The following is a 14,216-nucleotide window of genomic DNA, read 5'->3' on the forward strand; positions in this document are numbered from 1 at the left end:
GGCTGAATATTTTAGCCTCTGTCCTCTAGGCTGCAGTACAGGCTTGTTAAAGCAATGTGTTATTAGAAAAACCTGATTTCAAGCATGGCAAATGGAATAGGAGAGGAAGCTTCATGTCTGTGGTGTGGTACTTGGTGCTAGTTTTGTTGAATCATTTTTTCCATGAGTGAAGGGTCATGACTTTAAATTTTTTGTTTAAATAAACCTTTGGCCCTTGTCTCTTCAAAGAGAGGCGTTATGGCTCTCACTCCCGCCCGGCGGGAGAGAGACCTTCACGTAGAACACAAGGACGCCGGTTGCAGCATCCCGGGCCCGCCGGGCGTCGCCGGGCGCAGAACGCTGGGGCGGCGCGGCCCCGGGAAGCCGCTGGCTGGGCGGGCGCCGGGCCCGGGCGAGGGGCGGGGCGGCAGCCGGGGGCGGAGCGGCGGCTGCCCTGAGCCCAGCCGGGCACCGGCGGCGAGCTGCCGCGGCGCCGATGCTGCGGCCGGAGGAGCCGCCGGAACCTTCAGCAGGGGCGGCGGCTGAGGAGAGCGGAGCTCGGCGGCTCGCCCGCTGCCTGAGCCCGCCGCCCGCGGAGGCGGTAAGCGCAGGGGATGGGGTGCCGGCGGGGGCGGTCCGTGAGCCGGGCAGCGAGGGGCGGGCTCGGCTGTAACGGCCCGAGGGGGCGGTCGAGGGGGAGAAGCCGGCGGGTTCCATTCGGCCTCGCTGGGCAGCGGCCCGGGGGTCCCTGAGGGAGGGAAGGGGCGGCTCAGCCGCCGGGCCGGGGGCTGCCAGCGGACGGGGCACGGCCGCCGCGGAGGCAGCCAGCCTTTGCTCGCGCGTCCCGCCGGCCGGCCGGAGGCTGCCGGGGCCGCTTCCCCCGGCCGAGGCGTTAGCAGCTCGGGGGCTCCTGCCCCTGTCCCCCGAGCCCGGCTCGGCGGGGATGTGCGAGGAGCCCCTCCGGGCTGGCCCGCTGCCCGTGATCCTTGTCGTATTTTTGGACGCAGCGGGGTGTTCGCGTTCCCTCTGGCTAAGGAGCGTCTTCAGGTCTCCCGTGTCTGAGATGCAGTGTGGGATAAAGTTGAGCTACTGTTGAGCTCTCGAAGAGCTCAAGAAGTGTTTCCATGCTTCTTTTTTTAAAACGACTGTGGCTGCTAGGATGTTACTGGTTTTTGTGGAAACCGAGCCTGCTGGTGACTGTCAGGCTCAGAGCGCTGAAGTGGAATGATGCTTAGTTGGAGGATCTCACGTGCGGTTAGTTACCAGAATCTGGCTGTTTAGCCCAATCAGGATGGTGACAGTGGTGATCTTGCACAGCACTGTCACGGTCCTGGTGATGGGGAGGAGGAGCTTCAGATCCCTGAGGGCAAAGAGAGGTTTTAAAGTTGCACTCTGTAGGCTAAACGCTTCCCTACTCACCCCCCCGCAAAGAGAGAGGAAGCCTGCAAAGCCGAAGCAGAGAGCACTCAGGAGTTAAGCCCCTTTCTGACCTGTAAGTATCTGCTGTCCCACTTGAGCCTCATGGTGATGTAAAGTGAGTAACATTCTCTTTGGGCAGATTATTTAAAATTTTCTCTTGTCAAGGTAAAAGACACTCCTAAATCAGACTCTAAAACAGCTTCCCCTCATCCCCTTCCTTCATTTTGGCAGTAAAATATCGATGTGATATTTTTCTGTCTTCAAGATAAAAAAAAAATGGGAAACTCTTGTTCAGTTTCACTGTTCAGATAACGTTTTTCCTACACCTCTCCCTTGACATGATCACTCCATCAATTTCATCTCTCTGTATGTAGTTATCTATGATTTGCAATAAGTCAGACCGCTTGCACACATCCAAATCTTGGGATCTTTGTTTTGGTTTTCTGTTCAGCATTTTCAAGGAGATGATACAATGTTTAGTTCATGATACTCACATAATTTTCATGTGGTTAAACTGCTGACAGCTTTTGTCTTACTTCTCGATTAAGATCTACTTTGTTAGTCATCTACACATCTGTAGTGGGCCAGAAACAAGTATTGTTAGTGCTATTAACAGTTACAAAAATGAATTTTCAAGCTTGATTAAGATGACATTGCAAAGTGAACTACTTATTAGGCAATAAGTTTCATTAAATTATTAGTTCATGTCAGCTGTTTGGATTCTATTGGTTTTACCAAGTGCCACTCATACTGGTGTTAAATAAGAAATAAAGATGACCTGCCAATTAATAAAACAAGTTTCCTGTACAGTGTTGTATGGCAGACTGTATTCTTGTAACTGAGTGCCAAGCCTGTTAGTTCCTGCAAGGAAAGCAGAAACAACTTGTGTTCTTCGCTACTTGCAAGTCATTCTGTTTCCTTCAGGCATCTTCAGCTGAAATTCAACACTTGTTTTAATACTGATCTCCCTTGATTCTTGCACATATTGGTAGCTTGCTCAAAGCAGCGATGTAATTTAGGTATTTTCCTACGTGGGCATTAATCACAGCTTTTGTGGAAGCATCTTCTTAAGTGTCTTCCTGTGGGCCTTGTCTTGCTAGCTCAGCTCTGTCACATATGACAGTGTGGTGGATATCAGAACAAGGGCTTCCAGTTCCTTTTCACAAAGAGTTGCCTTTGTTTTATGTTTTTTAAATTTTGTAATTAGCAATAACATTTTCCTCTAGCATATAATTCCCGATTTTCATTATGATTTTTAATTTTGTGTAGCAAATGAGACGACAATAGTGATGAATGCAAAACAAGATATTTGTGTAGTCCAGTAGAAGATTTTGCTAAGTGAAAGCTTTCAAGTATTATTCTGACAGTATTATTCTGCCTGATTTGAATATATCCTGTAAATAGCTGCAAAATACTGTAGTCTTACTATTGAAATATACTTGCCATTCTGCTCTTTTTGTTTTCCCTTATATACTGATTATTTTCCCTTTGTAGGGTTTTTTCAGTATTCTGAAGCTGGCCTAGGAGGACATTGTACTGAAGAACCTGTTAATTTTCAGCAATATTGAAATCTTCCTACTGGAGTCTTTAATGTTATAAAGAGCTGTGTGGTTTTCTGGTTTTGCTATTTTTAAAGTTTTCTGTGCCTATCTTTCCATCTTAATGACATGCTAGGAGAGCACTTCAAATTCCAACAAAGGTAGCTTAACTTTTTGAGTGAAAGCAGAAGGCATTTTGGAAAACTTTGTAGAAGAGATTTGGTGCTGAATTTGCTTTTTTTCTGTTCCTTAATGAAGTGCGGTAAGTTAGAACATTGTATTCATATCTCATGGGCCTGACGATATAAAATACCTGACCCAAATTATTTTATCAAAGAACAAACTTGGTATTAAAAAAAAAATCCTTGGGAAAAGCAGGTAAATTGTTATAAGGTTGAATGAAAGCACAGTGCTGAGGCAAAATGAAAGGAGGAGTGATGGGGGAGTTACAAAAGTTTTGCTTATTATCTCGGGCTTGGAGTACAGAGGGAGGAGAAACAAAGACATTTTAAGGGAAGTGGCGAGAATGGGATGTTACTATGGGTACAGTATATGCTACATAAAAGTCTGAAAGGAAAGTTAACCTGAAAGCTAGACTGTCTCTAAGTTACAAAATGAAGTAATGGTTTTAATTTTGTTTTGTTTTCTTTCCATAAATAAACAGGAGCATCAACAGTGGATATATGGGAACATTAAAATGCCATCTGGAAGTGGTGCTCTTTGCCTTTGGCTAAAGTTTCATGATAAGTTAACACTGCTACTGAAAGATCCAACATGTCTCTCCCTCTGGCTACCTATTTTCTTTGCTAGCCTTAACATACATGGCTGTATCATGAATTGAGTTAAAGAATTGATCTGAGCTAAAATGATATGGCAAAGAAATTAACAGTTTTCAACCAGAACAATTTCATGATTAATTCCACTGTGAACGTCTGTCCTCTCAGATGCAAAGGGTTGGCCTTAGGGGCATAAGTGATGGAAAAGGGTAGGCTATTTTTATTACCAATGCCAGCTTATATAATTTTAAAGCGATTGTGAAATTACAGTCTTAACTAATAAACTCTTGTCACCCCATATTTTCATCATAACTTTGAAATGTTTTCAGTGGGTTTCATTTCAGATCTTAATGATAAATTTACAGTGAGTTCTATAGTCACCTGGAAGGAGCTGGTATGGTCTGTTTAGTAAGTACCTAATTACAGATGATGGTAAACATGTTGACACTGCAATTTGTAACTCCTCTTTAACCATTTCTGAAGGTGTCTTAAATACATTGAGCCCTTAGAATGTTTTTTTTCTCTTTTGTAATTCATATGGAACTGCTAAGTATTTACAGTTGAGGCCTTTTGGCTTTTTTATGCCTACTGTACTTTTGTAGTAGCATGCCTTGAAGAAATAGTATTAAGTAGTTTGCATCAATTTTCTATTGTTTCTTACTATTGTTGTCTTCTGTTATGTTTCAGGCTATGTAACATGCTTTAGAGTAAAGATTAAGGACTGTGAATCTGTTTTGAATTAACATCCTCAGCGGTGTCAATAACTTTTGCTTCTGTCCTCTAACACATGCTGCTCCAAGGTTTGAATCTTTACGAACGTTATGAATGCAAGATGCTCATGGTAGATGTTAGAAGGTCTAGTAACATCAGCAAGCTACCTGCCTGAAGCATGTCTGCAACTTTAGTCAGAGCAGGACAGGAACCTGTACAACTAATGCAACGCCTTTAAATGGATGTTTCTTTAATACATTATTTGTCAAATTTGTAGAATTTACACCTGCTTTACAGTCATGCATTTAACGATCGCTGCCATCAAACAGTCTTTCAAAGCTGTAAGTTTGATATCAGTTTTGGACTATCACTGTAAGCCAGCTCTGCTAGTCCTGAAGACGTGTCTACGTTAGTGGCCTCAGGCCTGTGAAGCTGACTGTGCACAGACTTGCCAAGAAATGTCGGGAGTTTGATAGAATTGTTCTGTAGGCCATCTGATGCTTGCACCACCCACTGACATTGCTCTGCTCTAAAATACACTTAACAAAAAAGCTGGCAATTCTGTTTCTCTGCCTTATGAAGACTTCAAGAAACCAGACTCTCAGACTCAATTCTTAAAGTTTTTAAGGAATTAAGTGTATTATAGTAAAGGGAAATCACTGAGGACTTTGTTTGAAAAGAATGTATTTTTCTGTTGTTTAGCGGTGATCTTTTCAGAGTTAGCCTATGTGCAGTGAGGAGGAAGAGTGCTCTTTCTGAGGCGAAATTAAATGGGGAAATTCTTTTCCTTTATTTAAGCATGCCAAGGAGCAGCAGAAGGAAAACAGCTTTTCCACACAGAAATCTCTACTTCAGATAGACATGGAACAGATTGTTAGGGGATGTAAACTTGTGTTAGCACCACTGAAATCCATGCATTGATTTACAGCATCAGTGGATCCCTCCTGATGAACCTGTGGAGTATAATGTCTGATGTTTCTCCTGTCCAGATACATACACAAAAAAGAGGCGATGAAACTTCTGTGGGTAGGTTTTAATCTTGTATGAGTGAAATTACAGGGTGAATATAATGTGATAGTTTCTGCCACCGTGGAGATTTTGCTGGAATACACGTTGACGTTCTAGGTCTAGAAGCCGGCTGGCAGAAAACTCATTGTGAGATCTAGAACCTGAAATCCATGTGGAGGCAGATGTTGGGAACGTCCTTCATTGCCATAGGGGGCACCTCCTGGTGCGGGGGTGAGAAGTCCCTCCTAGAGCCTCCGAATATTACATTTCTCAATACAAGGAATTCTGTGCGTCTGGTTTTTGAACTTTTGGAGTCGGTGATGTGGTGGTTGCCTCAAAATTCCCCAGCTCGGCGTCCATTCCGCAGCAGCCGGCAGAAGAGGCAGGGAGCGGCATGGCGCCCGGCTGCTGGCCCCAGCCTGGACCCTCTAGCTGTTTTTCTTCCCCCAGGTGAAAGAAATGGGAGAGGCGGTTGAAGAGCTGCTGAGGAGGCCGGTCGGGTTCTGCGGGATAACGGACGCGGTACGTGCCCCGAGGCCCCGCCGCCGCCGGCCCTGCGGGCGGGAAGGGCAGCGGTGCGCGCGGGGCGGCCATCTTGGCGGCGCGGCCGGCGCGGGGCGGGCAGCGGCGCTGCGCGTCCACCAGGTGGCGCCGGGGCGCGCGCAGCCGGGCCGCCCCCGCACGCGCCGCCGGGCGGCTGTTCGCCCCTTCTCCGCCTGTGAGGCGGCGTTCGGCCTCCCGGCTCGCCGGTCGGTGACACGCCCGAGGTGGATTTCAGCAGTAAATTCTAGAATAGTTACATCATCCGTGTTCTCCCCGGTCCTGTCCGTTACCTCAGTTGTGCTGCGACACCTTCTGAGGACACCGTCCCAGCGCTACGGCAGCGGGGCGGTTCTGGGGTGGCGGCACCGGGCTGGGCGAAGCAGGCAGACGTACGTGTGCCACGGTAACGTTCAGGGCCACCAGCTGCCGGTTATGGCCGTCTGTGCGAGGCGCTGTGCAAATGCAGCGAGGTGGTTGTGTGTGCTAAGAGAGTAGCTAGTACGGGGGGAATAACTGAGTGGGGAACTAATCAGTTACGGGGTTGTGACTGATACACCATGCAACATTTGTACCACGCCAACTCTTTTGGCCATTGTCAGTGCCTAATTGTTTGGGATAAACCATTTAGAGCGAGAGGCATGTGTTAGTATTTAGCTCGCCCCAGGCTTTCTGTGGTGCTGTCTGAAGGCTGTGTGTGTTATGGTGTTCATGTAAAAATCATGAATGTGATTTTTGCAGCCAACTTTTCTTTTCTTCCTTAGGTTAAAAAATATAAAATTAGGTTGAGGAACTCATACTGCATTTTAACCCTTCAGGAGTGTTGCATAGAGTGCTATTTCGGATAGTATGGATCGAGTTTACCTAGAGGGGCTTCCTCTTATGATCATTGATGTGCAGACCATCTCGCCTTCAGTTAGCACTTACCACAGCATTTTTCTTCTGTCTTCAAGCATCTTGTATAACACACGTCATTGGCACCTACTGTGGTTGCTAATTGTGTCGAATGCACTTCTAATGGCCAGAAGTGCTCAGCCGACATCTCCTCGGGGACTTGTTGCCTATGAGCTATTTTGTTGGATGATTCTTAGGAATTGTGTAGATAAATGGAGAGGGACAAGATAAAGTGAAGCAGATAAGAAAATTATTTGGCCACTGTTTCTTAGGTAGTTGAAAAGCAATTTCCTGGTTTTATTCTTACCAGGTTTGGTGCGAATGAAAGACGTTTGTGGGCTGGCCTTTTTGCACGTTGTCTTCTATTCACAGAACAAATGCCAGTATTGCCTCTTAAGCATCTTTCCATTTTTCTGTTCCTGTATCCTAGTGTTGTTTGGAGAAATACTGTGCTTACTCTAAGGGACAGAATTCCTAAGTCATAGGCGGCCTCAAAGCAGTTTGGTGTGGTCTGCAAGAACTCATTGAAAACTCAAATTAACGTGTTTGACATAATTTTTGCAAAATATCATCAGCTAACTAATGATTATTATTATTATTTGGTTATGGGACAGGTCTTTCTTGCACCTTGGATGTGAATGCTGCTCAAGAGAAGTGAGGCCATCATCCTTGTTCTAGGCAAATCAGTCAGCAATACAGCCAGTTATTAATCTTTTTTTGACTTCTATCAGAGGTTTCAGGTTTTGTCATCGGCATGCCTTGCTTATGGAAAGGAGACATCATTGCTTCCAGAAGCAAGTGACATAGAGTGGAAAGAAACAAAAGCTTGGTTCATCAAAGTCTCACGTGGTTAGTAGGGGACTTAAAAGGAGAAATAGCTGCCTTGTAAGAATGGTTCAGTACTAGTGGCTGCTTGAACAGTTCTTTTTCCATTCAGCTTTTGACAAAAATAGCTGTAAAGGAGCATGTCAACCTCAGAGCATGCGGTCTGTTTTTTGATGCATCTTGGCTTACATTTGTCAGCTTTAGATTCTCTAGTAAGGCTTATTTAGTCTGTGTGAAGTGCAGAATACAAGAGATTGGTTTCTTGGGCCAAAAAGTCCTTTGAGTTCGTTCCTGAAAGGTGAGGATTGCTTCAGTGGTACGACATCACCTGCTCAAAGCAAGTGGTCTAAATCAATAGCTCTTCACTGCTGATTGTATTCTGTCTGATTTACTATTAAGTTCATTCACTCAATTCTTCTGTTTTGAAGCTTACACTAAGGTTTTGTTTGTACCTTATGCTTTCTCCCATCAATCAGACATGCACCTTACATTTTTTGCTCCAATGTAGGGAAGACGGTTAGCCTGTTCAGATGGGTCCAGTGAGCTTTTAAACCTCCTGTGAGACCTCTTCCTTCGCCAATCTTTTTTTACAAAACCCACTAACCTAGTTTCAATACACTATCTTTGCATTGCCCCTGAAAACATTTTTTCATAAACTTCAGGCCATGAATAATTCCCTAGTATGCAGATTATTGACCTTATCTGGGAGCATCAAAGCACTGCAGTCAGTGTACTGGTTCTGTGCCTTTCCGTGCAGTACCTACAATGTAAGGTTCCTTTCAGCAGCACATGGAGTGTTATCTGTAAATCTGATAAATGTAACGTAGTATTTGAACTGATTTCAGCTTCTGTGCCTGACAATAATTTGATCTTTTGTCTGTGTCAACAAAAGGCAAGGGGAATCTTGCTTTTTTCAGTCGGGTGTTCAGTGAAGTATTCACATAGCAGGATTTGGCTTTTCTCCTTTGTGTGTGCTGCTGCTTCTCACTTACAAGTACTCTTGATGTGTACATTTGAATATTGCAATGGAGAAAAACCTGGATCCTCAGTGCTAGGAAGACAAAATGCCATTTCCAGTGTTGTACTGTTGTATCTGGCTAGGCACAGCATGGCACAGCACTTAAAATGGACACCTGTACAGGAGGTAAGTTACAGTGACAATGTACATACAGTTCAGCATGCCTCATGCTTGCCGTGGAAGGGGCATCTTGTAATGAAAAGATTGTGCTAGAAGAATTTCAGTGCTGGTTATTTGACTTTGTGATGACTTCCTTAGGGCACTGACTTCAACAAAGTAAATTAATGTCTTTTAAGTTGCTTCAGAGCCTCTCAAGTATAATTATCAAATTGTGATTTAACTGAGCTGTGACTTGAACCAGTGACACAAAAGCAAAAAAATTTCATTGTAATAATGAGACTTTTGTGTATACTATTCTTAGATTGTTTCCATGGGTCATTGTTGGTTACCTTTTCAGATACAATTCTTTATGCTGGTTGTATATCTTAAAGCATGATTGAAAATGACAGCTAATCAGGGATGCACAGCTGGTTTAGTTACATTTGGGAATTCACTACTTCCATTTCTTTGGCCCCTAATCCTTGAAGAGCGTGTAAAGATAGATACAAAATCTCTGCTTATGTTGATACTCCGCCTTTTTTTTTTAATATATACGTTGATCCTCCAGCATACTCACCACTTCATAAAACCACAGGTTAGTGGTTCTCAAGCCTGTCGTGGTTTTAGGCTGATCCAGCAACTAAAACTCACACAGTCTCTCCTTCTCCAGTAAAGTAGAGAGGAGAGAAAAAAAAACAAAGGGACTGAGGGTTGAGACAAGAACAGAGGGAGCACCCACCAACCATGGTCCTGGGCAAAACAGGCAGAGCTTTTCTCAAAGCAAAACAGTTTATTAATGATTACTTAGAAGGACAAAGGGAAACAAAAACCGATTACTTGAGAGGACAGAAAGAAACAAAACCAGATCTTAAAACCGACACCTTCCCCCCCCCCCCCCTTCCTTTTCCTCCCGGCTCTACCTCCTCCCCCCAGCAGCACAGGGGGCAGGGACTGGGGGAGTGCAGGTCAGTTCATTCCGTGCTGTTACTGCTGCTTCTTTCTTAAAGGAGAAGGAGTCCTTACACCCTTTTCCCCTGCTCCAATGGATCCCCTACCCACGAGGAAAAATCCACAAACTTCTCCAACGTGAGTCCAGCCCACTGGAAACAATCCTCCCCACAGATTGCCCCAGTGTGGGCTTTACCACAGTCTCGGGTACTTAGGGAGCTGTAGCCACTCGCTCCGGCGTGGGTTGTCACGAAGACTCCAGATGCCGCTCTGCCTCGTCGTGCACCCCAACACGACCATCCTCAGGCTCAGGCATCTTCTCCCCACAGGCTGCGAGTGGGTCTCTGCTCCACCGAGGCCGTCCTGGTTGCAGGGGGGCAGCCTGCTATCTCACCATCAGCCGCAGGGGAAACTCAGCTCCGGCACACCTCCTCCCGCTCCATCCTCACTGACCTGCTATCGATGCGGCTGTTTCTCTCAGATCTCAGTCCTCTCCAGGTGAACTCAGCCCAGTGGGCACCCCGGGAGTGGGGTGCCCCGAGTTCCCCAGCTGGCTCCGCCGCCGCCATTCTCCGTGGGCGGCACTGGCCCGACGCAGGCAGCTGCCCGGCCGGGAGCCAGGGAGCGGGGGCAGTGCCCTCCTCCCTTCTCTGCTCGATCCTGGGCAAAGCACCTTTTCCGGTCCCTTTGTCCTGACTTAAATAGGGCAATTCGCAGAGGCGCCCTATTGGCTCAACCCCGAGGGGGATGGCAGTCTGACCTGGTGGCCAGAACTAAGCCTAACCCGGTTCCAAAACCGGGGAGGTCACAGGGACCAAAACCCCTCTCCTGCCACCAGAACCAGCCCCCCCTCCACATCAAACCATGACAAAGCCATTGAACCTTCTTGCAGAACTTGCCTCAGCAAAATGATGCGTTTGCAAATCTTACTTTTTTATGGTTCCACAGACTAGCTGCTAACTGATTATGTTCGTCTTATGGACTTGCATTTTGGGAACCACCTCCTTGAGGCTCGAGGTTCGAAACCTGGTTTTATCATGGAGGAAAAGAGAGGAAGAGATTGTTTTGTTTAGTTTGCTGTGGCTGGGATTTGCTTACTTCTCGGGAACATACCCACCTCACTTTTCTCTTTTCCCACCACTGAGCTGTTCAGTTTACAGTGATTACTTTGCTCGTGATCCTTTTATGTTACTCTGTTTTAACATATGGGATCAAAGACAGAAAAGAATATAGAGATCCTTTCAAAAAAGTCTCTGTGGCAACTGGAATTTGCACAGTATCTTTGACTTGTGGCTCCAGCTTTTTTTTTTCTTTTCCTGAAAAAATAATAGCTTTTATAAAATACAAAATAACCAGAATCTGTGCTTGTTTAACTGGTGCAGCTTGAACTGCAGTGTATGCAAGGATCCGGTCTCACTGCCCTACACGCGACGTGCCATTCCTGGTTTGTGTTCTAATTCGTCATTCATACTCTGGTTGCGCTGTCTCCAAACTGACTTGGTGCTGTTGGTTTGCTGCCTCCTTGAGCTTAGTCTTTCTGACTTGAATTGTTAGAAGAGAAAGCTGAAATCAAACCTTCCCTCCTCCAATTAGCACAGTAAAACCTAGCAAGAGGAATACAGGTTTTTTTCCCATGGACTGCTCCGCTCCGGTGCTTTCGCTGAGCACTCTGCTAAATCTTCAGTAAGATAAAGTAAAATACATTGCACAAGGGGAAATAAATCTTGTTTTATAATGTGGGGTTTCAGACCAGTCCTGCTTTCTCTGCCTCATGAGAGGTTGCTGTACCAAGAGAATAATTTTCCTTTGTCATGTGCTGACTCCTCTTGAACTCCTCTGTCGCTGTGGTTCTGCAGACTGCTGCAGAATGACTCTTCCTGAATCATATTTGCATATCATTTCCTTTCATCACAGGCTGCTTGCTGGAAAATCAGATCTCCTGTGTCTTGTATTGGTTGTTTGCTTTTACCCTCAAAGAAAAATGGTTTAGATTTGTTCCGTGTCTGCTCTGACCTTGTTGTGTTGATAGTTTCTGTACTGGGTCTGTACAACATCTCCCTCTTTCTGACTATTTCCCAAACTGTGTTTATATTTACAGTAGTTATCTGGCATTTAGCTGAGAGTGGCGTTTCCCTAGTCCTTTCTGAGATCAACATTAGCAAACAAGTTTGTTACCTCATCTTTGGAAAGTCCAGGCTCAAATTTTAATCCGATGTAGTTTACCTGAGTGCGAACCTCACCTCAGAAAGATCACTAATCTGTTTTTCATGTGTGCTTTATGATAGACGAGGGATTTTTTTGCCTACCATTGACCCAAAAGAATTCAATAGAACAAACATGGAATTCATCTGCTTTGGCTGCTTCATTATGTAGTCATTCTGTATTTTTATTTAACATTAGGAAATATAAGTCTGGCTCCATTCAGAGATCCTGCCCGAGTGTCTGCCCTCACTTTCTGTTGGATGTAAAGTACACGCTGTAAAGGTAACAGAGTGTGTCTGTGTATAAGTTTTGTCACTGCTGAGGCACATGTCTGTATATGTATTTGGTGGATATAGTGCTGAGACCGGTAATAAGGGACATACTGTTGGTTTGTTTACAACAGAAAGCTACTACTATTTCGATATGTCTGTTCCATCTCCATTACAGAACACTTCTAGCACTATAAAAGCACTTGATCTGCATGTACTCATTCTGGTAGCAAAAATACCATAACTTTTACTATGAGTCATTTTATATGTGTATAGCTTTGTCTATACTCAGCTTTTAAAAATACAACTTCTTCAAAAAATAGACAAATGAGTCATATGATCGTTAGTAAAACATCTAAATACCTATTAGTGTTCCTAAAACATCGTCCATGGATTAAATGACTTTATAGCAAGCATTTATGCTTGATTTGAGATTCTGGATTAAATCTCAAAATGCCCAGAAAATTCCCTGCAGTATTAGCCCAAATCCAGATTCTAACCGTTCCAGCTAAAAGATCCTTACTGTTCCCTGTGAAGTTGAAGGAAGACTATCTTCTAGCTCAGTCTTTGGGACAAAAATCTCTTTTGAAGGGATCCTCATTTCTCTGTATTCTTTAAGTCTAGTAAAATTGTAGGCAAGACAGCTTTCATCCAAAAGGGATCTGAGACCTCCTGTACTCCATTGTAGTTGAGAAAGAAAACTTGTATAAAAGGGGGCTCAACTGCCTCCCTTATTTCTCTTGTCAATGGGTTGCTGCTCTGTTTTACAAGTTAGGATGCCTGTTTGGGTGCTTCGGTGGAGGTTTTCTTGGTTTTGCTTTTATCTTTCCCTTCAGAGAGCTCTTCCCAGTTCTTGTCTTATCCATTGTCTTTGGCTTGTACATTCCATTACCTATAGTGCTGTGCTTGGAGGTGTGTGTTATTGCCACCTAACATAGAACTTGCAGTTGTTTATGTAGGAAATTGGGTAATTCTTGCTAACACAACACTTGGCAGGTTTTCAGATAAAGGTTCAGGCTCTCGTATGAATATCGGAAACAAGCTTGGGTTTATTAGGTAACAAAACCCCAGTATAATCTTTCCTGTATTAGGGCACTTACTAGTATGGAAACTGGCAGGGACGCGGGTGCAGAAGCTTTCTCTGAGGTGCCTACACTAAAATTTTGTGTGAAGGTTCTTGCTCTCATGAGGGTTTTCATGAGAACACTCGTCTTGAGGCCCATTGAAGGCAACATACTGGAAGTGGTGTACTCGAAGTTGTGACCCAGGACATCCGTTTCTTTGTTTCTGTGTGTCAGTCTGCATTGCAAACTGGATCCTGTTGGTTAGGTGTGAACAGTCTTTTACCACCTGCTCATAGCTCAGAGTGACCTTCCTGTTAGCCCTGAATCAGAGCTCCTTGCCATCGGCCAACTCAAATCCTTTTCGAAAACGGATTGATAAGTAGTATGAGTTAGCTCTTCTCCGACAAAATCAAATCATGGTGGATGGCATAGAGGCAGTTTTCATTTTAAATCCATCGTTACCCCTCATGTCTAAAGTAGATGGTCTAAAGAAAGTAGGTGGTCTCTTGGGGGGAGTACTGTGGAAATTTGGGGAGAAGAGGGAAGGATCTGTGTACAGTTTTGATGTGGGAGTCCTGTCTTTGGGAGACGGGACGTATTGTGGTTTTTCGTGGTCTCATGGATTACTTGAGAAAGTAAGTTATTTTCCCAATCTGTACTTTATAACGTACTGCAAAAGGTCCCTTGTGATAGCTTTTCTGAATAGGTGTTTTTTGAAAGACTCACGTGAAAAAATAGTGAAGGGAAAAAATAGTGAAGTGGAAAAAAAAATGTAGTATTTATCTTCGGGATTCATCCTCATGTGAGATATTTTTTTTCATGCAGATTAGAAGTGATACATCAGAGATCCTGGACGAGACCATTCCACTTATTAAAGACAAGGTGATGGAAATGAACCACATCTATGCCAAAGCTGACAAATCAGA

Source organism: Tauraco erythrolophus, chromosome 18 (assembly GCF_009769465.1).
Source record: "Tauraco erythrolophus isolate bTauEry1 chromosome 18, bTauEry1.pri, whole genome shotgun sequence".
NCBI classification, from domain to species: Eukaryota; Metazoa; Chordata; class Aves; order Musophagiformes; family Musophagidae; genus Tauraco; species Tauraco erythrolophus.